Consider the following 25,676-nt stretch of genomic DNA (forward strand, 5'->3'; position numbering starts at 1 on the left):
TATAGAGAGAGCGGTGTAGTTATTTCCATGTCAATAGGCATAGCAGTGTAGATGTTTCCATGCTTATAGAGATAGAGGTATAGATATTTCCTAGGTTAAACAGATAGCGGTGTAGATATTTCCATGTTTATAGAGATAGCGGTGTAGACATTTCCACGTTTATACAGTAAGCGGTGTAGATATATCCATGTTCATACAGATGGCGGTGTAGTTGTTTCCATCCTTATACAGATAGCGGTGTAGATATTTCAATGTTTATGCAGATGGCTGTGTAGATATTTCCATGGTTATGGGGATGGCGGTGTAGATATTTCCATGTTTATAGAGACAGAGGTGTAGATATTTCCATGTTTATAGAGATGGCCGTGTAGATATTTCCATGTTTAAAGAGATGATAGTGTAGATATTTCCATGTTTATAGAGAGAGCGGTGTAGTTATTTCCATGTCAATAGGCTTAGCAGTGTAGATGTTTCCATGTTTATAGAGACAGAGGTGTAGATGTTTCCTTGTTTATACAGATAGCGGTGTAGATATTTCCATGTTTATAGAGATAGCGGTGTAGCCATTTCCAAATTTATGCGGATGGCGGTGTAGATATTTAAAGGTTCATACAGATGGTGGTGTAGATATTTCCATCCTTATACAGATAGCAGTGTAGATATTTCCATGTATATACAGATGGCGGTGTAGATATTTCCATCTTTTTACAGATGGCGGTGTAGATATTTCCATGTTCATAGAGATGGCGGTGTAGATATTTCCATGTTTACAGAGATAGAGGTGTAGATATTTTCTTGTTTATAGAGATACCGGTGTAGAAATCTCCATGTTTATACAGATGTCTGTGTAGATATTTCCATCTTTATACAGATGGTGGTGTAGGTATTTCCATGTTTACACTGATAGCGGTGTAGATATTTCCATGTTTATACTGATAGCGGTGCAGATATTTCCATGTTTATAGAGATGGCGGTGTAGATATTTCCATGTTTATAGAGACAGAGGTGTAGATATTTCCTTGTTTATACAGATAGCGTTGCAGATATTTCCATGCTTATAGAGATAGCAGTGTAGACATTTCCACATTTATACAGATAGTGGTGTAGATATTTAAAGCTTCATACAGATGCTGGGGTAGATATTTCCATCCTTATACAGATAGCGGTGTAGATATTTCCATGTTTGTACAGATGGCGGTGTCTATATTTCCATCTTTATACAGATGGCGGTGTAGATATTTCCATGTTCATAGAGATGGCGGTGTAGATATTTCCATGTTTATACAGATAGCGGTGTAGATATTTCCATGTTTATACAGATAGCTGTGTAGATATTTCCATCTTTATACAGATGGCGGTGTAGATATTTCCATGTTTATACAGATAGCAGTGTAGATATTTCCATGTTTATAGAGATGGCCGTGTAGATATTTCCATGTTTATAGAGATAGAGGTGTAGATATTTCCTAGTTTAAATAGATAGCGGTGTAGATATTTCCATGTTTATAGAGATAGCTGTGTAGATATTTACATCTTTATACAAATGGCGGTGTAGACCTTTTCTCGTTTATACAGTAAGCGGTGTAGATATATCCATGTTCATACAGATGGCGTTGTAGATATTTCCATCCTTATACAGATAGCAGTGTAGATATTTCCATGTTTATACAGATGGCCGTGTAGATATTTCCATCTTTATACAGATGGCGGTGTAGATATTTCCATGTTCATAGAGATGTCGGTGTAGATATTTCCGTGTTTACAGAGATAGAGGTGTAGATATTTCCTTGTTTATAGAGATAGCGGTGTAGATATTTCCATGTTTATACAGATGGCGGTGTAGATATTTCCATCTCTATACAGATGGCGGTGTACATTTTTCCATGTCCATGCAGAAGGCAGTGTAGATATTTCGATGTTTATAGAGATGGCAGTGTAGATATTTCCATGTTTATACAGAAAGCGGAGTAGGTTTTTCCATGTTTATACAGATAGCTGTGTAGATATTTACATCTTTATACAAATGGCGGTGTAGATATTTCCATGTTTATATAGATGGCGGTGTAGATATTTCCATCTTTATACAGATGTCCTTGTAGGTATTTCCATGTTTATAGAGATGGCGGTGTAGATATTTCCATGTTTATAGAGATAGCGGTGTAGTTATTTCCATGTTAATAGGCATAGCGGTGTAGATATTTCCATGTTTATAGAGATGGCGGTGTTGATATTTCCATGTTTATAGAGATAGAGGTGTAGATATTTCCTTGTTTATACAGATAGCGTTGTAGATATTTCCATGATTATAGAGATAGCGGTGTAGACATTTCCACGTTTATACAGATAACGGTGTAGATATTTCCATGTTTATAGAGATGGCGGTGTAGATATTTCCATGTTTATACAGATGTCTGTGTAGATATTTCCATCCTTATACAGATGGTGGTGTAGGTATTTCCATGTTTACACAGATAGCGGTGTAGATATTTCCATGTTTATACAGATAGCCGTGCAGATATTTCCATGTTTATAGAGATGGCGGTGTAGATATTTCCATGTTTATAGGGATAACGGTGTAGTTATTTCCATGTTAATAGGCATAGCGGTGTAGATATTTCCATGTTTATAGAGACAGAGGTGTAGATATTTCCTTGTTTATACAGATAGCGTTGCAGATATTTCCATGTTTATAGAGATAGCAGTGTAGACATTTCCACATTTATACAGATAGTGGTGTAGATATATAAGGCTTCATACAGTTGCTGGGGTAGATATTTCCATCCTTATACAGATAGCGGTGTAGATATTTCCATGTTTGTACAGATGGCGGTGTAGATATTTCCATCTTTATACAGATGGCGGTGTAGATATTTCCATGTTCATAGAGATGGCGGTGTAGATATTTCCATGTTCATAGAGATGGCGGTGTAGATATTTCCATGTTTATACAGATAGCAGTGTAGATATTTGCTTGTTTATACAGATAGCTGTGTAGATATTTCCATCTTTATACAGATGGCGGTGTAGATATTTCCATCTTTATGCAGATGGCGGTGTAGATATTTCCATGTTTATAGAGATGGCGGTGTAGATGTTTCCTTGTTTATACAGATAGCGGTGTAGATATTTCCATGTTTATAGAGATACCGGTGTAGCCATTTCCAAATTTATACAGATAGCGGTGTAGATATTTAAAGGTTCATACAGATGGTGGGGTAGATATTTCCATCCTCATACAGATAGCGGTGTAGATATTTCCATGTTTTTACAGATGGCGGTGTAGATATTTCCATCTTTATAGAGATGTTGTTGTAGATATTTCCATGTTCATAGAGATAGCAGTGTAGATATTTCCATGTTTACGGAGATAGAGGTGTAGATATTTCCTTGTTTATAGAGATACCGGTGTAGATATTTCCATGTTTAGACACATGGAGGTGTAGATATTTCCATATATCTACAGACGGCGGTGTACATATTTCCAAGTTCATACAGATGGCGGTGTAGATATTTCCATGTTTTTAGACATGGCGGTGTAGATATTTCCATGTTTATACAGATAGCGGTGTAGATATTTCCATGTTTATACAGTTAGCTGTGTAGATATTTCCATCGTTATACAGATGGCGGTGAAGATATTTCCATGCTCATACAGATGGCAGTGTAGATATTTCCATGTTTACACAGATGACAGTGTAGATATTTCCATGTTTATACAGAAGGCGGTGTAGATATTTCCATCTTTATAGAGATGGCGGTATAGATATTTCCATGTTTATACAGATAGCTGTGTAGATATTTCCATGTTTATACTGATAGCTGTGTAGATATTTACATCTTTATACAAATGGCGGTGTAGATATTTCCATGTTTATATAGATGGCAGTGTAGATATTTCCATCTTTATACAGATGGCGGTGTAGATATTTCCATGTTCATAGAGATGGCGGTGTAGATATTTCCATGTTTATACAGATAGCAGTGTAGATATTTGCATGTTTATACAGATAGCTGTGTAGATATTTCCATCTTTATACAGATGGCGGTGTAGATATTTCCATGTTTATGCAGATGGCGGTGTAGATATTTCCATGTTTATAGAGATGGCCGTGTAGATATTTCCATGTTTAAAGAGATGATAGTGTAGATATTTCCATGTTTATAGAGAGAGCGGTGTAGTTATTTCCATGTCAATAGGCATAGCAGTGTAGATGTTTCCATGTTTATAGAGATAGAGGTATAGATATTTCCTAGGTTAAACAGATAGCGGTGTAGATATTTCCATGTTTATAGAGATAGCGGTGTAGACATTTCCACGTTTATACAGTAAGCGGTGTAGATATATCCATGTTCATACAGATGGCGGTGTAGTTGTTTCCATCCTTATACAGATAGCGGTGTAGATATTTCAATGTTTATACAGATGGCTGTGTAGATATTTCCATGGTTATGGGGATGGCGGTGTAGATATTTCCATGTTTATAGAGATGGCCGTGTAGATATTTCCATGTTTAAAGAGATGATAGTGTAGATATTTCCATGTTTATAGAGAGAGCGGTGTAGTTATTTCCATGTCAATAGGCATAGCAGTGTAGATGTTTCCATGCTTATAGAGATAGAGGTATAGATATTTCCTAGGTTAAACAGATAGCGGTGTAGATATTTCCATGTTTATAGAGATAGCGGTGTAGACATTTCCACGTTTATACAGTAAGCGGTGTAGATATATCCATGTTCATACAGATGGCGGTGTAGTTGTTTCCATCCTTATACAGATAGCGGTGTAGATATTTCAATGTTTATACAGATGGCTGTGTAGATATTTCCATGGTTATGGGGATGGCGGTGTAGATATTTCCATGTTTATAGAGACAGAGGTGTAGATGTTTCCTTGTTTATACAGATAGCGGTGTAGATATTTCCATGTTTATAGAGATAGCGGTGTAGCCATTTCCAAATTTATGCGGATGGCGGTGTAGATATTTAAAGGTTCATACAGATGGTGGTGTAGATATTTCCATCCTTATACAGATAGCAGTGTAGATATTTCCATGTATATACAGATGGCGGTGTAGATATTTCCATCTTTTTACAGATGGCGGTGTAGATATTTCCATGTTCATAGAGATGGCGGTGTAGATATTTCCATGTTTACAGAGATAGAGGTGTAGATATTTTCTTGTTTATAGAGATACCGGTGTAGAAATCTCCATGTTTATACAGATGTCTGTGTAGATATTTCCATCTTTATACAGATGGTGGTGTAGGTATTTCCATGTTTACACAGATAGCGGTGTAGATATTTCCATGTTTATACTGATAGCGGTGCAGATATTTCCATGTTTATAGAGATGGCGGTGTAGATATTTCCATGTTTATAGAGACAGAGGTGTAGATATTTCCTTGTTTATACAGATAGCGTTGCAGATATTTCCATGCTTATAGAGATAGCAGTGTAGACATTTCCACATTTATACAGATAGTGGTGTAGATATTTAAAGCTTCATACAGATGCTGGGGTAGATATTTCCATCCTTATACAGATAGCGGTGTAGATATTTCCATGTTTGTACAGATGGCGGTGTCGATATTTCCATCTTTATACAGATGGCGGTGTAGATATTTCCATGTTCATAGAGATGGCGGTGTAGATATTTCCATGTTTATACAGATAGCGGTGTAGATATTTCCATGTTTATACAGATAGCTGTGTAGATATTTCCATCTTTATACAGATGGCGGTGTAGATATTTCCATGTTTATACAGATAGCAGTGTAGATATTTCCATGTTTATAGAGATGGCCGTGTAGATATTTCCATGTTTATAGAGATAGAGGTGTAGATATTTCCTAGTTTAAATAGATAGCGGTGTAGATATTTCCATGTTTATAGAGATAGCTGTGTAGATATTTACATCTTTATACAAATGGCGGTGTAGACCTTTTCTCGTTTATACAGTAAGCGGTGTAGATATATCCATGTTCATACAGATGGCGTTGTAGATATTTCCATCCTTATACAGATAGCAGTGTAGATATTTCCATGTTTATACAGATGGCCGTGTAGATATTTCCATCTTTATACAGATGGCGGTGTAGATATTTCCATGTTCATAGAGATGTCGGTGTAGATATTTCCGTGTTTACAGAGATAGAGGTGTAGATATTTCCTTGTTTATAGAGATAGCGGTGTAGATATTTCCATGTTTATACAGATGGCGGTGTAGATATTTCCATCTCTATACAGATGGCGGTGTACATTTTTCCATGTCCATGCAGAAGGCAGTGTAGATATTTCGATGTTTATAGAGATGGCAGTGTAGATATTTCCATGTTTATACAGAAAGCGGAGTAGGTTTTTCCATGTTTATACAGATAGCTGTGTAGATATTTACATCTTTATACAAATGGCGGTGTAGATATTTCCATGTTTATATAGATGGCGGTGTAGATATTTCCATCTTTATACAGATGTCCTTGTAGGTATTTCCATGTTTATAGAGATGGCGGTGTAGATATTTCCATGTTTATAGAGATAGCGGTGTAGTTATTTCCATGTTAATAGGCATAGCGGTGTAGATATTTCCATGTTTATAGAGATGGCGGTGTTGATATTTCCATGTTTATAGAGATAGAGGTGTAGATATTTCCTTGTTTATACAGATAGCGTTGTAGATATTTCCATGATTATAGAGATAGCGGTGTAGACATTTCCACGTTTATACAGATAACGGTGTAGATATTTCCATGTTTATAGAGATGGCGGTGTAGATATTTCCATGTTTATACAGATGTCTGTGTAGATATTTCCATCCTTATACAGATGGTGGTGTAGGTATTTCCATGTTTACACAGATAGCGGTGTAGATATTTCCATGTTTATACAGATAGCCGTGCAGATATTTCCATGTTTATAGAGATGGCGGTGTAGATATTTCCATGTTTATAGGGATAACGGTGTAGTTATTTCCATGTTAATAGGCATAGCGGTGTAGATATTTCCATGTTTATAGAGACAGAGGTGTAGATATTTCCTTGTTTATACAGATAGCGTTGCAGATATTTCCATGTTTATAGAGATAGCAGTGTAGACATTTCCACATTTATACAGATAGTGGTGTAGATATATAAGGCTTCATACAGTTGCTGGGGTAGATATTTCCATCCTTATACAGATAGCGGTGTAGATATTTCCATGTTTGTACAGATGGCGGTGTAGATATTTCCATCTTTATACAGATGGCGGTGTAGATATTTCCATGTTCATAGAGATGGCGGTGTAGATATTTCCATGTTCATAGAGATGGCGGTGTAGATATTTCCATGTTTATACAGATAGCAGTGTAGATATTTGCTTGTTTACAGATAGCTGTGTAGATATTTCCATCTTTATACAGATGGCGGTGTAGATATTTCCATCTTTATGCAGATGGCGGTGTAGATATTTCCATGTTTATAGAGATGGCGGTGTAGATGTTTCCTTGTTTATACAGATAGCGGTGTAGATATTTCCATGTTTATAGAGATACCGGTGTAGCCATTTCCAAATTTATACAGATAGCGGTGTAGATATTTAAAGGTTCATACAGATGGTGGGGTAGATATTTCCATCCTCATACAGATAGCGGTGTAGATATTTCCATGTTTTTACAGATGGCGGTGTAGATATTTCCATCTTTATAGAGATGTTGTTGTAGATATTTCCATGTTCATAGAGATAGCAGTGTAGATATTTCCATGTTTACGGAGATAGAGGTGTAGATATTTCCTTGTTTATAGAGATACCGGTGTAGATATTTCCATGTTTAGACACATGTTGGTGTAGATATTTCCATATATCTACAGACGGCGGTGTACATATTTCCAAGTTCATACAGATGGCGGTGTAGATATTTCCATGTTTTTAGACATGGCGGTGTAGATATTTCCATGTTTATACAGATAGCGGTGTAGATATTTCCATGTTTATACAGTTAGCTGTGTAGATATTTCCATCGTTATACAGATGGCGGTGAAGATATTTCCATGCTCATACAGATGGCAGTGTAGATATTTCCATGTTTACACAGATGACAGTGTAGATATTTCCATGTTTATACAGAAGGCGGTGTACATATTTCCATCTTTATAGAGATGGCGGTATAGATATTTCCATGTTTATACAGATAGCTGTGTAGATATTTCCATGTTTATACTGATAGCTGTGTAGATATTTACATCTTTATACAAATGGCGGTGTAGATATTTCCATGTTTATATAGATGGCAGTGTAGATATTTCCATCTTTATACAGATGGCGGTGTAGATATTTCCATGTTCATAGAGATGGCGGTGTAGATATTTCCATGTTTATACAGATAGCAGTGTAGATATTTGCATGTTTATACAGATAGCTGTGTAGATATTTCCATCTTTATACAGATGGCGGTGTAGATATTTCCATGTTTATGCAGATGGCGGTGTAGATATTTCCATGTTTATAGAGATGGCCGTGTAGATATTTCCATGTTTAAAGAGATGATAGTGTAGATATTTCCATGTTTATAGAGAGAGCGGTGTAGTTATTTCCATGTCAATAGGCATAGCAGTGTAGATGTTTCCATGTTTATAGAGATAGAGGTATAGATATTTCCTAGGTTAAACAGATAGCGGTGTAGATATTTCCATGTTTATAGAGATAGCGGTGTAGACATTTCCACGTTTATACAGTAAGCGGTGTAGATATATCCATGTTCATACAGATGGCGGTGTAGTTGTTTCCATCCTTATACAGATAGCGGTGTAGATATTTCAATGTTTATACAGATGGCTGTGTAGATATTTCCATGGTTATGGGGATGGCGGTGTAGATATTTCCATGTTTATAGTGACAGAGGTGTAGATATTTCCATGTTTAAAGAGATGATAGTGTAGATATTTCCATGTTTATAGAGAGAGCGGTGTAGTTATTTCCATGTCAATAGGCATAGCAGTGTAGATGTTTCCATGTTTATAGAGATAGAGGTATAGATATTTCCTAGGTTAAACAGATAGCGGTGTAGATATTTCCATGTTTAAAGAGATACCGGTGTAGCCATTTCCAAATTTATACAGATAGCGGTGTAGATATTTAAAGGTTCATACAGATGGTGGGGTAGATATTTCCATCCTCATACAGATAGCGGTGTAGATATTTCCATGTTTTTACTGATGGCGGTGTAGATATTTCCATCTTTATAGAGATGTTGGTGTAGATATTTCCATGTTCATAGAGATAGCAGTGTAGATATTTCCATGTTTATGGAGATAGAGGTGTAGATATTTCCTTGTTTATAGAGATACCGGTGTAGATATTTCCATGTTTAGACAGATGGAGGTGTAGATATTTCCATATATCTACAGACGGCGGTGTACATATTTCCAAGTTCATACAGATGGCGGTGTAGATATTTCCATGTTTTTAGACATGGCGGTGTAGATATTTCCATGTTTATACAGATAGCGGTGTAGATATTTCCATGTTTATACAGTTAGCTGTGTAGATATTTCCATCGTTATACAGATGGCGGTGAAGATATTTCCATGCTCATACAGATGGCAGTGTAGATATTTCCATGTTTACACAGATGACAGTGTAGATATTTCCATGTTTATACAGAAGGCGGTGTAGATATTTCCATCTCTATACAGATGGCGGTGTAGATATTTCCATGTTTATGCAGATGGCGGTGTAGATATTTCCATGTTTATAGAGATGGCCGTGTAGATATTTCCATGTTTAAAGAGATGATAGTGTAGATATTTCCATGTTTATAGAGAGAGCGGTGTAGTTATTTCCATGTCAATAGGCATAGCAGTGTAGATGTTTCCATGTTTATAGAGATAGAGGTATAGATATTTCCTAGGTTAAACAGATAGCGGTGTAGATATTTCCATGTTTATAGAGATAGCGGTGTAGACATTTCCACGTTTATACAGTAAGCGGTGTAGATATATCCATGTTCATACAGATGGCGGTGTAGTTGTTTCCATCCTTATACAGATAGCGGTGTAGATATTTCAATGTTTATACAGATGGCTGTGTAGATATTTCCATGGTTATGGGGATGGCGGTGTAGATATTTCCATGTTTATAGAGACAGAGGTGTAGATGTTTCCTTGTTTATACAGATAGCGGTGTAGATATTTCCATGTTTATAGAGATAGCGGTGTAGCCATTTCCAAATTTATACAGATGGCGGTGTAGATATTTAAAAGTTCATACAGATGGTGGTGTAGATATTTCCATCCTTGTACAGATAGCAGTGTAGATATTTCCATGTATATACAGATGGCGGTGTAGATATTTCCATCTTTTTACAGATGGCGGTGTAGATATTTCCATGTTCATAGAGATGGCGGTGTAGATATTTCCATGTTTACAGAGATAGAGGTGTAGATATTTCCTTGTTTATAGAGATACCGGTGTAGATATCTCCATGTTTATACAGATGTCTGTGTAGATATTTCCATCTTTATACAGATGGTGGTGTAGGTATTTCCATGTTTACACAGATAGCGGTGTAGATATTTCCATGTTTATACAGATAGCGGTGCAGATATTTCCATGTTTATAGAGATGGCGGTGTAGATATTTCCATGTTTATAGGGATAACGGTGTAGTTATTTCCATGTTAATAGGCATAGCGGTGTAGATATTTCCATGTTTATAGAGACAGAGGTGTAGATATTTCCTTGTTTATACAGATAGCGTTGCAGATATTTCCATGTTTATAGAGATAGAGGTGTAGATATTTCCTTGGTAATACAGATAGCGGTGTAGATATTTACATGTTTATAGAGATAGCGGTGTAGACACTGCCACGTTTATACACACAGCGGTGTAGATATTTCCATGTTTATAGAGATGGCAGTGTAGATATTTCCATCTTTATACAGATGGCTGTGTAGATATTTCCATCTTTATACAGATGGTGGTGTAGATATTTCCATCCTTATACAGATAGCGGTGTAGATATTTCCATGTGTATACAGATGGCACTGTAGATATTTCCATGTTTATAGACATAAAGGTGTAGTTATTTCCATGTTAATAGGCATAGCGGTGTAGATATTTCCATGTTTATAGAGACAGAGGTGTAGATATTTCCTTGTTTATACAGATAGCGTTGTAGATATTTCCATGTTTATAGAGATAGCGGTGTACGCATTTCCACTTTTATACAGATAGTGGTGTAGATATTTAAAGGTTCATACAGATGCTGTTGTAGATATTTCCATTCTTATATAGAGAGCGATGTAGATATTTCCATGTTTGTACAGATCACGGTGTAGATATTTCCATCTTTATACAGATGTCGGTGTAGATAATTCGATGTTCATAGAGATGGCAGTGTAGATATTTCCATGTTTATAGAGATAGCGGTGTAGATATTTGCATGCTAATAGGCATAGCGGTGTAGATATTTCCATGTTTATAGAGATAGAGGTGTAGATATTTCCTTGTTGATACAGATAGCGTTGTACATATTACCATGTTTATAGTGATAGCGGTGTAGACATTGTCACGTTTATACAGATAGCGGTGTAGATATTTCTATGTTTATAGAGATGGCAGTGTAGATATTTCCATGTTTATACAGATAGCTCTGTAGATATTTCCATCTTTATACAGATGGTGGTGTAGATATTTCCATCCTTATACAGATAGCGGTGTAGATTTTTCCATGTTTATACAGATGGCGGTGTAGATATTTCCATGTTTATATAGATGGCGGTGTAGATATTTCCACGTTTATAGAGATAACGGTGTAGTTATTTCCATATTAATAGGCATAGCGGTGTAGATATTTCCATGTTTATAGAGACAGATGTGTAGATATTTCCTTGTTTCTACAGATAGCGGTGTAGATAATTCCATGTTTATAGAGATAGCGGTGAAGACATTTCCACGTTTATACAGACAGTGGTGTAGATATTTAAAGGTTCATACAGATGGTGGTGTAGATATTTCCATCCTTATACATATAGCGGTGTAGATATTTACATGTTTATAGAGATAGTTTTGTAGACATTGACACGTTTATACAGATAGCGGTGTAGATATTTCCATGTTCATAGAGATGGCGGTGTAGATATTTCCATGTTTATACAGATGGCTGTGTAGATATTTCCATCTTTATACAGAAGGTGGTGTAGATATTTCCATCCTTATACAGATAGCGGTGTAGATATTTCCATGTTCATAGAGATGGCGGTATAGATATTTCCATGTTTGTACAGATAGCTGTGTAGATATTTCCATGTTTATACAGATGGTGGTGTAGATATTTCCATTTTTATAGAGATGGCCGTGTAGATATTTCCATTTTTAAAGAGACGACAGTGTAGATATTTCAATGTTTATAGAGATAGCAGTGTAGTTATTTCCATGTAAATTGGCATAGTGGTGTAGATATTACCTTGTTTATAGAGATAGAGGTGTAGATATTTCCTAGTTTAAACAGATAGCGGTGTAGATATTTTCATGTTTATAGAAATCGCGGTTTAGACTTTTCCACGTTTATACAGTAAGCGGTGTAGATATATCCATGTTCATACAGATGGCGGTGTAGATATTTCCGTCCTTATACAGATAGCGGTGTAGATATTTCCATGTTTCTACAGATGGCTGTGTGGATATTTCCATGTTTATGGAGATGGCGGTGTAGTTTTTTTCATGTTTATAGAGACAGAGGTATAGATATTTCCTTGTTTATACAGATAGCGGTGTAGATATTTCCATGTTTATAGAGATAGCGGTGTAGCCATTTCCAAGTTTATACCGAGAGCGGTGTAGATATTTAAAGGTTCATACAGACGGTGGTGTAGATATTTCCATTCTTATACAGATAGCGGTGTAGATATTTCCATGTTTATACAGATGGCGGTGTAGATATTTCCATCTTTATACAGATGGCGGTGTAGATATTTCCATGTTCATAGAGATGGCGGTGTAGATATTTCCATGTTTACAGAGATAGAGGTGTAGATATTTCCTTGTTTATAGAGATAGCGGTGTAGATATTTTCATGTTTATACAGATGGACAGATGACGGTGTAGATATTTCCATATCTACACAGATGGCGGTGTACATATTTCCAAGTTCATACAGATGGCGGTGTAGATATTTCCATGTTTTTAGACATGGCGGTGTAGATATTTCCATGTTTTTAGACATGGCAGTGTAGTTATTTTCATGTTTATACAGATAGCGGTGTAGATATTTCCATGTTTATACAGTTAGCTGTGTGGATATTTCCATCGTTATACAGATGGCGGTGAAGATATTTCCATGTTCATACAGATGGCGGTGTAGATATTTCCATGTTTATACAGAAGGCGGTGTAGATATTTCCATGTTTATAGAGATGGCCGTGTAGATATTTACATGTTTAAAGAGATGACAGTGTAGATATTTCCATGTTTAGAGATAGCGGTGTAGTTATTTCCATGTAAATAGGCATAGCGGTGTAGATATTTCCTTGTTTATAGAGATAGATGTGTAGATATTTCCTAGTTTAAACAGATAGCGGTGTAGATATTTCCATGTTTATAGAGATAGCGGTGTAGACATTGCCACGTTTATACAGATGGACAGATGGCGGTGTAGATATTTCCATATCTACACAGATGGCGGTGTACATATTTCCAAGTTCATACAGATGGCGGTGTAGATATTTCCATGTTTTTAGACATGGCGGTGTAGTTATTTTCATGTTTATATAGATAGCGGTGTAGATATTTCCATGTTTGAAGAGATGGCAGTTTAGATATTTCCATGTTTATTGAGAGAGCGGTGTAGTTTTTTCCATGCAAATAGGCATCGTGGTGTAGATATTTCCTTGTTTATCGAGATAGAGGTGTAGATATTTCCTAGTGTAAACAGATAGCGGAGTAGATATTTCCATGTTTATAGAGATAGCGGTGTAGACATTTCCAAGTTTATACAGTAAGCGTTGTAGATATATCCATGTTCATACAGATGGCGGTGTAGATATTTCCATTCTTATACAGATAGCGGTGCAGATATTTCCATGTTTCTACAGATGGCTGTGTAGATATTTCCATGTTTATGGAGATGGCCATGTAGATATTTCCATGTTTATAGAGACAGAGGTGTAGATGTTTCCTTGTTTATACAGATAGCGGTGTAGATATTTCCATGTTTATAGAGATAGCGGTGTAGCCATTTCTAAATTTATACAGATAGCAGTGTAGATATTTAAAGGTTCATACAGATGGTGGTGTAGATATTTCCATCCTTATACAGATAGCGGTGTAGATATTTCCATGTTTATACAGATGGCGTTGTAGGTATTTCCATCTTTATACAGATGGCGGTGTAGATATTTCCATGTTCATAGAGATGGCGGTGTAGATATTTCCATGCTTACAGTGATAGAGGTGTAGATATTTCCTTGTTTATAGAGATACCGGTGAAGATATTTCCATGTTTATACAGATGGCGGTGTAGATATTTCCATATCTACACAGATGGCGTTGTACATGTTTCCAAGTTCATACAGATGGCGGTGTAGATATTTCCATGTTTTTAGACATGGCGGTGTAGATATTTCCATGTTTATACAGATAGTGGTGTAGGTATTTCCATGTTTATACAGTTAGCTGTGTAGACATTTCCATCGTTAGACAGATGGCGGTGAAGATATTTTCATGTTCATACAGATGGCGGTGTAGATATTTCAATGTTTATAGAGACAGAGGTGTAGATGTTTCCTTGTTTATACAGATAGCGGTGTAGATATTTCCATGTTTATAGAGATAGCGGTGTAGCCATTTCCAAATTTATACAGATAGCGGTGTAGGTATTTAAAGGTTCATACTGATGGTGGTGTAGATATTTCCATCCTTATGCAGATAGCGGTGTATATATTTCCATGTTTATACAGATGGCGGTGTAGATATTTCCATATCTATACAGATGGCGGTGTACATATTTCCAAGTTCATAGAGATGGCGGTGTAGATATTTCCATGTTTTTAGACATGGCGGTGTAGATATTTCCATGTTTATACAGAGAGAGGTGTAGATATTTCCACGTTTACACAGTTAGCTGTGTAGATATTTCCATCGTTATACAGATGGCGGTGAAGATATTTCCATGTTCATACAGATGGCGGTGTAGATATTTCCATGTTTATACAGATGACGGTGTAGATATTTCCATGTTTATACAGAAGGCGGTGTAGGTATTTCAATGTTTATGGAGATGGCTGTATAGATATTTCCATGTTTATACAGATAGCGGTGTAGATATTTCCATGTTTATACAGATAGCTGTGTAGATATTTACATCTCTATACAAATGGCGGTGTAGATATTTCCATGTTTATACAGATGGCGGTTTAGATATTTCCATCTTTATACAGATGGCGGTGTAGGTATTTCCATGTTTATAGAGATGGCGGTGTAGATATTTCCAAGTTTATAGAGATAGCCGTGTAGTTATTTCCATGTTAATAGGCATAGCAGTGTAGATATTTCCATGTTTATAGAGATGGCGGTGTAGATAATTCCATGTTTATAGAGATAGCGGTGTAGATATTTCCTTGTTTACAGATAGCGGTGTAGATATTTCCATGTTAATAGAGATAGCTGTGTAGACATCGCCACGTATATAGATATAGCGGTGTAGATATTTCCATGTTTATAGAGATGTTGGTGTAGATATTTCCATGTTTATACAGATGGCTGTGTAGATATTTCCATCTTTATACTGATGGTGGTGTAGATATTTCCATCCTTATACAGATAGCGGTGTGGATATTTCCATGTTTATACAGATGGCGGTGTAGATATTTCCATGTTTATAGAGATGGCTGTGGAGATATTTCCATGTTTATGGAGATAACGGTGTAGATATTTCCATGTTAATAGGCATAGCCGTGTAGATATTTCCATGTTTATAGAGACAGAGGTGCAGATATTTCCTTGTTTATACAGATAGCGTTGTAGATATTTCCATGTTTATGGAGATAGCGGTGCAGACATTTCCACATTTATACAGATAGTGGTGTAGATATTTAAAGGTTCATACAGATGCTGGTGTAGGTATTTCCATCCTTATACAGATAGCGGTGTAGATATTTCCATGTTTGTACAGATGGCGGTGTTGATATTTCCATCTTTATACAGATGGCAGTGTAGATGTTTCCATGTTCATAGAGATGGCGGTGTTGATATTTCCATGTTTATACAGATAGCGGTGTAGATATATCCATGTTTATACAGATAGCTGTGTAGATATTTCCATCTTTATACATATGGAGGTGTAGATATTTCCGTATATATACAGATGGCGTTGTAGATATTTCCATGTTTATAGAGATGGCCGTGTAGATATTTCCATGTTTAAAGAGATGACAGTGTAGATATTTCCATGTTTATAGAGATAGCGGTGTAGTTATTTCCATGTAAATAGGCATAGCGGTGTAGATATTTCCTTGTTTATAGAGATAGAGGTGTAGATATTTCCTAGTTTAAACGGATAGCGGTGTAGATATTTCCATGATTATAGAGATCGCGGTGTAGACATTTCCACGTTTATACAGTAAGCGGTGTAGATATATCCTTGTTCATACAGATGGCAGTGTAGATATTTCCATCCTTATACAGAGATCATTGTGGATATTTCCATGTTTATACAGATGGCTGTGTAGATATTTCCATGTTTATGGAGATGGCGGTGTAGATATTTCCATGTTTATAGAGACAGAGGTGTAGATGTTTCCTTGTTTATACAAATAGCGGTGTAGATATTTCCATGTTTATAGAGATAGCGGTGTAGCCATTTCCAAATTTATACAGATAGCGGTGTAGATATTTAAAGGTTCATACAGATGGTGTTGTAGATATTTCCATCATTATACAGATAGCGGTGTAGATATTTCCATGATTATACAGATGGCGGTGTAGATATTTCCATCTTTATACAGATGGTGGTGTAGATATTTCCATGTTCATAGAGATGGCGGTGTAGATATTTCTATGGTTACAGTGATAGATGTGTAGATATTTCCATGTGTATAGAGATACCGGTGTAGATATTTCCATCTTTATACAGATGGCGGGGTAGATATTTCCATATCTATACAGACGGCGGTATACATATTTCCAAGTTCATACAGATGGCGGTGTAGATATTTCCATGTTTTTAGACATGGCGGTGTAGATATTTCCATGTTTATACTGATAGCGGTGTAGATATTTCCATGTTTATACAGTTAGCTGGGTAGATATTTCCATCGTTATACAGATGGCGGTGAAGATATTTCCATGTTCATACACATGGTGGTGTAGATATTTCCATGTTTACACAGATGACGGTGTAGATATTTCCATGTTTATACAGAAGGCGGTGTTGATATTTCCATGTTTATAGAGATGGCGGCATAGATATTTCCATGTTTATACAGATAGCGGTGTAGATATTTCCATGTTTATACAGATAGCTGTGTAGATATTTACATCTTTATACAAATGGCGGTGTAGATATTTCCATGTTTATATAGATGGCGGTGTAGATATTTCCATCTTTATACAGATGGCGGTGAAGTTATTTCCATGTTTATAGAGATGGCATTGTAGATATTTCCGTGTTTGTAGAGATAGCGGTGTAGATATTTCCATGTTAATAGGCATAGCGGTGTAGATATTTCCATGTTTATAGAGATGGCGGTGTAGACATTGCCACGTTTATACAGATAGCGGTGTAGATATTTCCGTGTTTATAGAGATAGCGGTGTAGACATTGCCACGTTTATACAGATAGCGGTGTAGATATTTCCATGTTTATAGAGATGGCGGTGTAGATATTTCCATGTTTATACAGATGGCTGTGTAGATATTTCCATCTTTATACATATGGGGGTGTAGATATTTCCATGTGTACACAGATAGTGGTGTAGATATTTCCATGTTTATACAGATGGCGGTGTAGATATTTCCATGTTTTTAGACATGGCGGTGTAGATATTTCCATGTTTATACAGATAGCGGTGTAGTTATTTCCATGTTAATTGGCATAGCGGTGTAGATATTTCCATGTTTATAGAGACAGAGGTGTAGATATTTCCCTGTTTATACAGATAGCGTTGTAGATATTTCCATGTTTATAGAGATAGCGGTGTAGACATTTCAACATTTATACAGATAGTGGTGTAGATATTTAAAGCTTCATACAGATGCTGGTGTAGATATTTCCATCCTTATACAGATAGCGGTGTAGATATTTCCATGTTTGTACAGATGGTGGTGTAGGTATTTCCATCTTTATACAGATGGCGGTGTAGGTATTTCCATGTTCATAGAGATGGCGGTGTAGATATTTCCATGTTTATACAGATAGCGGTGTAGATATGTGCATGTTTATACAGATAGCTGTGTAGATATTTCCATCTTTATACAGATGGCGGTGTAGATATTTCCATGATTATACAGATGGCGGTGTAGATATTTCCATCTTTATACAGATGGCGGTGTAGATATTTCCATGTTCATAGAGATGGCGGTGTAGATATTTCCATGTTTACAGTGATAGATGTGTAGATATTTCCATGTGTATAGAGATACCGGTGAAGATATTTCCATGTTTATACAGATGGCGGGGTAGATATTTCCATATCTATACAGACGGCGGTATACATATTTCCAAGTTCATACAGATGGCGGTGTAGATATTTCCATGTTTTTTGACATGGCGGTGTAGATATTTCCATGTTTATACAGATAGCAGTGTTGATATTTCCATGTTCATACAGTTATCTGGGTAGATATTTCCATCGGTATACAGATGGCGGTGAAGTTATTTCCATGTTCATACAGATGGTGGTGTAGATATTTCCATGTTTACACAGATGACGGTGTAAATATTTCCATGTTTATACGGAAGGCGGAGTAGATATTTCCATGTTTATAGAGATGGCGGTATAGATATTTCCATGTTTATACAGATAGCGGTGTAGATATTTCCATGTTTATACAGATAGCTGTGTAGATATTTACATCGTTATACAAATGGCGGTGTAGATATTTCCATGTTTATATAGATGGGGGTGTAGATATTTCCATCTTTATATAGATGGCGGTGTACGTATTTCCATGTTTATAGAGATGGTGGTGTAGATATTTCCGTGTTTATAGAGATAGTGGTGTAGATATTTCCATGTTAATAGGCATAGCGGTGTAGATATTTCCATGTTTATAGAGATGGCGGTGTAGACATTGCCACGTTTATACAGATAGCGGCGTAGATATTTCCATGTTTATAGAGATAGCGGTGTAGACATTGCCACATTTATACAGATAGCGGTGTAGATATTTCCATGTTTATAGAGATGGCGGTGTAGATATTTCCATGTTTATACAGATGGCTGTGTAGATATTTCCATCCTTATACAGATAGTGGTGTAGATATTTCCCTGTTTATACGGATGGCGGTGTAGATATTTCCATGTATTTAGTCATGGCGGTGTAGATATTTCCATGTTTATAGAGACAGAGGTGTAGATATTTCCTTGTTTATACAGATAGCGTTGTAGATATTTCCATGTTTATAGAGATAGCGGTGTAGACATTTCGACATTTATACATATAGTGGTGCAGATATTTAAAGCTTCATACAGATGCTGGTGTAGATATTTCCATCCTTATTCAGATAGCGGTGTAGATATTTCCATGTTTGTACAGATTTTGGTGTAGGTATTTCCATCTTTATACAGATGGCGGTGTAGGTATTTCCATGTTCATAGAGATGGTGGTGTAGATATTTCCATGTTTATAGAGATAGCGGTGTAGATATTTGCATGTTTATACAGATAGCTATGTAGATATTTCCATCTTTATACAGATGGCGGTGTAGATATTTCCATGTTTATACAGATGGGGGTGTAGATATTTCCATGTTTAAAGAGATGACAGTGTAGATGTTTCCATGTTTATAGAGATAGCGGTGTAGTTATTTCCATGTAAATAGGCATAGCCGTGTGGATATTTCCTTCTTTATAGAGATAGAGGTTCAGATATTTCCTAGTTTAAACAGATAGCGGTGTAGATATTTCCATGTTTATAGAGATCACGGTGTAGACATTTCCACGTTTATACAGTAATTGGTGTAGATATATCCATGTACATACAGATGGCGGTGTAGATATTTCCATCCTTATACAGATAGCGGTGTAGATATTTCCATGTTTGTACAGATGGTGTTGTAGGTATTTCCATCTTTATACAGATGGCGGTGTAGATATTTCCATGTTCATAGAGATGGAGGTGTAGATATTTCCATGTTTATACAGATAGCGGTGTAGATATTTGCATGTTTATACAGATAGCTGTGTAAATATTTCCATCTTTATACAGATGGCGGTGTAGACATTTCCATGTTTATACAGATGGCGGTGTAGATATTTCCATCTTTATACAGATGGCGGTGTAGATATTTCCATGTTCATAGAGATGGCGGTGTAGATATTTCCATGGTTACAGTGATAGATGTGTAGATATTTCCATGAGTATAGAGATACCGGTGTAGATATTTCCATCTTTATACAGATGGCGGGGTAGATATTTCCATATCTATACAGACGGCGGTATACATATTTCCAAGTTCATACAGATGGCGGTGTAGATATTTCCATGTTTTTAGACATGGCGGTGTAGATATTTCCATGTTTATACTGATAGCGGTGTAGATATTTCCATGTTTATACAGTTAGCTGGGTAGATATTTCCATCGTTATACAGATGGCGGTGAAGATATTTCCATGTTCATACAGATTGCGGTGTAGATATTTCCATGTTTACACAGATGACGGTGTAGATATTTCCATGTTTATACAGAAGGAGGTGTTGATATTTCCATGTTTATAGAGATGGCGGCATAGATATTTCCATGTTTATACAGATAGCGGTGTAGATATTTCCATGTTTATACAGATAGCTGTGTAGATATTTACATCTTTATACAAATGGCGGTGTAGATATTTCCATGTTTATATAGATGGCGGTGTAGATATTTCCATCTTTATACAGATGGCGGTGAAGTTATTTCCATGTTTATAGAGATGGCGTTGTAGATATTTCCGTGTTTGTAGAGATAGCGGTGTAGATATTTCCATGTTAATAGGCATAGCGGTGTAGATATTTCCATGTTTATAGAGATGGCGGTGTAGACATTGCCACGTTTATACAGATAGCGGTGTAGATATTTCCGTGTTTATAGAGATAGCGGTGTAGACATTGCCACGTTTATACAGATAGCGGTGTAGATATTTCCATGTTTATAGAGATGGCGGTGTAGATATTTCCATGTTTATACAGATGGCTGTGTAGATATTTCCATCTTTATACAGATGGGGGTTTAGATATTTCCATGTGTACACAGTTAGTGGTGTAGATATTTCCATGTTTATACAGATGGCGGTGTAGATATTTCCATGTTTTTAGACATGGCGGTGTAGATATTTCCATGTTTATACAGATAGCGGTGTAGTTATTTCCATGTTAATAGGCATAGCGGTGTAGATATTTCCATGTTTATAGAGACAGAGGTGTAGATATTTCCCTGTTTATACAGATAGCGTTGTAGATATTTCCATGTTTATAGAGATAGCGGTGTAGACATTTCAACATTTATACAGATAGTGGTGTAGATATTTAAAGCTTCATACAGATGCTGGTGTAGATATTTCCATCCTTATACAGAGAGCGGTGTAGATATTTCCATGTTTGTACAGATGGTGGTGTAGGTATTTCCATCTTTATACAGATGGCGGTGTAGGTATTTCCATGTTCATAGAGATGGCGGTGTAGATATTTCCATGTTTATACAGATAGCGGTGTAGATATGTGCATGTTTATACAGATAGCTGTGTAGATATTTCCATCTTTATACAGATGGCGGTGTAGATATTTCCATGATTATACAGATGGCGGTGTAGATATTTCCATCTTTATACAGATGGCGGTGTAGATATTTCCATGTTCATAGAGATGGCGGTGTAGATATTTCCATGTTTACAGTGATAGATGTGTAGATATTTCCATGTGTATAGAGATACCGGTGAAGATATTTCCATGTTTATACAGATGGCGGGGTAGATATTTCCATATCTATACAGACGGCGGTATACATATTTCCAAGTTCATACAGATGGCGGTGTAGATATTTCCATGTTTTTTGACATGTCGGTGTAGATATTTCCATGTTTATACAGATAGCAGTGTTGATATTTCCATGTTCATACAGTTATCTGGGTAGATATTTCCATCGGTATACAGATGGCGGTGAAGTTATTTCCATGTTCATACAGATGGTGGTGTAGATATTTCCATGTTTACACAGATGACGGTGTAAATATTTCCATGTTTATACAGAAGGCGGAGTAGATATTTCCATGTTTATAGAGATGGCGGTATAGATATTTCCATGTTTATACAGATAGCGGTGTAGATATTTCCATGTTTATACAGATAGCTGTGTAGATATTTACATCGTTATACAAATGGCGGTGTAGATATTTCCATGTTTATATAGATGGGGGTGTAGATATTTCCATCTTTATACAGATGGCGGTGTACGTATTTCCATGTTTATAGAGATGGCGGTGTAGATATTTCCGTGTTTAAAGAGATAGTGGTGTAGATATTTCCATGTTAATAGGCATAGCGGTGTAGATATTTCCATGTTTATAGAGATGGCGGTGTAGACATTGCCACGTTTATACAGATAGCGGCGTAGATATTTCCATGTTTATAGAGATAGCGGTGTAGACATTGCCACGTTTATACAGATAGCGGTGTAGATATTTCCATGTTTATAGAGATGGCGGTGTAGATATTTCCATGTTTATACAGATGGCTGTGTAGATATTTCCATCCTTATACAGATAGTGGTGTAGATATTTCCATGTTTATACAGGTGGCGGTGTAGATATTTCCATGTATTTAGTCATGGCGGTGTAGATATTTCCATGTTTATAGAGACAGAGGTGTAGATATTTCCTTGTTTATACAGATAGCGTTGTAGATATTTCCATGTTTATAGAGATAGCGGTGTAGACATTTCGACATTTATACATATAGTGGTGCAGATATTTAAAGCTTCATACAGATGCTGGTGTAGATATTTCCATCCTTATTCAGATAGCGGTGTAGATATTTCCATGTTTGTACAGATTTTGGTGTAGGTATTTCAATCTTTATACAGATGGCGGTGTAGGTATTTCCATGTTCATAGATGTGGTGGTGTAGATATTTCCATGTTTATAGAGATAGCGGTGTAGATATTTGCATGTTTATACAGATAGCTATGTAGATATTTCCATCTTTATACAGATGGCGGTGTAGATATTTCCATGTTTATACAGATGGGGGTGTAGATATTTCCATGTTTAAAGAGATGACAGTGTAGATGTTTCCATGTTTATAGAGATAGCGGTGTAGTTATTTCCATGTAAATAGGCATAGCCGTGTGGATATTTCCTTCTTTATAGAGATAGAGGTTCAGATATTTCCTAGTTTAAACAGATAGCGGTGTAGATATTTCCATGTTTATAGAGATCACGGTGTAGACATTTCCACGTTTATACAGTAATTGGTGTAGATATATCCATGTACATTCAGATGGCGGTGTAGATATTTCCATCCTTATACAGATAGCGGTGTAGATATTTCCATGTTTGTACAGTTAGCTGGGTAGATATTTCCATCGTTATACAGATGGCGGTGAAGATATTTCCATGTTCATACAGATGGCGGAGTAGATATTTCCATGTTTACACGGATGACGGTGTAGATATTTCCATGTTTATACAGAAGGCGGTGTAGATATTTCCACGTTTATAGAGATGGCGGTATAGATATTTCCATGTTTATACAGATATCGGTGTAGGTATTTCCATGTTTATACAGATAGCTGTGTAGATATTTACATCTTTATACAAATGGCGGTGTAGATATTTCCATGTTTATATAGATGGCGGTGTAGATATTTCCATCTTTATACAGATGGCGGTGTAGATATTTCCATGTTTATAGAGATGGCAGTGTAGATATTTCCATGTTTATAGAGATAGCGGTGTAGGTATTTCCATGTTAATAGGCATAGCGGTGTAGATATTTCCATGTTTATAGAGATGGCGGTGTAGACATTGCCACGTTTATACAGATAGCGGTGCAGATATTTCCATGTTTATAGAGATAGCGGTATAGACATTGCCACGTTTATACAGATAGCGGTGTAGATATTTCCACGTTTGTAGAGATGTCAGTGTAGATATTTCCATCTTTATACAGATGGTGGTGTAGATATTTCCATATTTACACAGATAGTGGTGTAGATATTTCCATGTTTATACAGATGGCTGTGTAGATATTTCCATGTTTATACAGATAGCGGTGTAGTTTTCCATGTTAATAGGCAAAGCGGTGTAGATATTTCCATGTTTATAGAGACAGAGGTGTAGATATTTCCTTGTTAATACAGATAGCGTTGTAGATATTTCCATGTTTATAGAGATAGCGGTGTAGACATTTTGACATTTATACAGATAGTGGTGTAGATATTTAAAGCTTCATACAGATGCTGGTGTAGATATTTCCATCCTTATACAGATAGCCGTGTAGATATTTCCATGTTTGTACAGATGGTGGTGTAGGTATTTCCATCTTTATGCAGATGGCGGTGTAGTTATTTCCATGTTCTTAGAGGTGGCGGTGTAGATATTTCCATGTTTATACAGATAGCTGTGTAGATATTTGCATGTTTATACAGATAGCTGTGTAGATATTTCCATCTTTATACAGATGGCGGTGTAGATATTTCCAAGTTTATACAGATGGCGGTGTAGATATTTCCATGTTTAAAGAGATGACAGTGTAGACATTTCCATGTTTATAGAGGTAGCGGTGTAGTTATTTCCATGTATATAGGCATAGCCGTGTAGATATTTCCTTCTTTATAGAGATAGAGGTTCAGATATTTCCTAGTTTAAACAGATAGCGGTGTAGATATTTCCATGTTTATAGAGATCATGGTGTAGACATTTCCACGTTTATACAGTAAGCGATGTAGATATATCCATGTTCATACAGATGGAGGTGTAGATATTTCCATCCTTATACAGATAGCGGTGTAGTTACTTCCATGTTTCTACAGATGGCTGTATAGATATTTCCATGTTTATTGAGATTTCGGTGTAGATATTTCCATGTTTATAGAGACAGAGGTGTAGATGTTTCCTTGTTTATACAGATAGCGGTGTAGATATTTCCATGTTTATAGAGATGGTGGTGTACATATTTCCATGTTTATAGAGATAGCGTTGTAGTTATTTCCATGTAAATAGGCATAGTGGAATAGATATTTCCTTGTTTATAGAGATAGAGGTGTAGATATTTGCTAGTTTAAACAGATAGCGGTGTAGATATTTCCATGTTTATAGAGATCGCGGTGTAGACATTTCCACGTTTATACAGTAAGCGGGTGTAGATATATCCATGTTCATAGAGATGGCGGTGTAGATATTTCCATCCTTATACAGATAGCAGTGTAGATATTTCCATGTTTCTACAGATGGCTGTGTAGATATTTCCATGTTTATGGAGATGGCGGTGTAGATATTTCCATGTTTAT

This window comes from Gorilla gorilla, chromosome 5 (assembly GCF_029281585.2).
Source record: "Gorilla gorilla gorilla isolate KB3781 chromosome 5, NHGRI_mGorGor1-v2.1_pri, whole genome shotgun sequence".
Classification (NCBI taxonomy): Eukaryota; Metazoa; Chordata; class Mammalia; order Primates; family Hominidae; genus Gorilla; species Gorilla gorilla.